The sequence below is a fragment of the Aptenodytes forsteri genome, unplaced genomic scaffold (assembly GCF_000699145.1).
Source record: "Aptenodytes forsteri isolate BGI_AS27 unplaced genomic scaffold, ASM69914v1 Scaffold110, whole genome shotgun sequence".
Lineage (NCBI taxonomy): Eukaryota > Metazoa > Chordata > Aves > Sphenisciformes > Spheniscidae > Aptenodytes > Aptenodytes forsteri.
Genome location: NW_008794583.1, coordinates 473,848 through 474,787, shown reverse-complemented (window position 1 = coordinate 474,787; position 940 = coordinate 473,848). Strand labels below are relative to the sequence as shown.

The 940-nt window shown below is 66.7% G+C and overlaps 1 protein-coding gene across 1 annotated transcript in view; it reads left to right on the top strand.

Moving 5' to 3' along the window:
* Nucleotides 1–940, top strand: part of S100A1 (S100 calcium binding protein A1) — a 3,894-nt gene that overhangs the window by 339 nt on the left and 2,615 nt on the right. The window lies entirely within an intron of this gene.

The window sequence follows — 940 nt, the reverse complement described above, 5'->3', positions numbered from 1 at the left end:
CGGGGGACGGGGGACCAGGTGACAGGGGCCGTCCCCGGGTGGGGGGGGGTGCCGCGCGGCCACTGCATTTCCCAACCGCGAGGACAGGAAGCGCCATGGAAAAGAACGGAGGGAACAGGATATAATTAGCCCCAAATTAGGACTGGAATCTGGGATAAAGAGCCCGGCACCACCCGGCTCTTGCGAAAAGCCGCCGCACGGGGTCGGGGGACCAGGTGACAGGGTGGTTTTGCCGTCCCCGGGTGGGTGGGGGTGCCGCGCGGCCACTGCATTTCCCAACCGCGAGGACAGGAAGCGCAGGACATGGAAACGGAGGGAACAGGATATAATTAGCCCCAAATTAGGACTGGAATCTGGGATAAAGAGCCCGGCACCACCCGGCTCTTGCGAAAAGCCGCAACGCTACGCCGGCAGCTGCCGGCAGCCCCCCTGCAGGGGGGGGCGGGGGGCCAAAAAGGGGAGACAATCATGCCCGCCTGAGTTTGGGGGCTCAGCACCGGTGCTGTTCCCCTGGGGATGCCGGTGCCGGGGAGGCCGTGGTGGGTTGGGCCCCAGGCTGCCCCGGCCGCACGGATGCGGGGCCGTAACGAGAGCCGCAGCAAGGCCGGGATTATCAGCATCGGCGATGCCAGCTCGGGAATCTGGTTTCTTAGCCGAGCCGTTGCTGGAGCAACCTCCAGGCTGGGATTGTGGGGCTTTTTTAATTTGACAAGAGGCCTTTCTGTGTGCTGGGAGCGGGCGGCCCCAGGGGGGCCTGGGCTGAGTCACCCGATAGCCCCCACCGGCTCCCCCCCTCTGGTCCCGGCTGGCTCCCATTGCGAGGCCAAGGACACCGGATACCCGCGCCTTATCAGCCTGGGGGAGGAGGCTTGGGGACGGATCCGGCATGGCACCGCGGCGCTGACAGATGGGGGATGCCGGCAGGCGGCGAGCCGGCGAC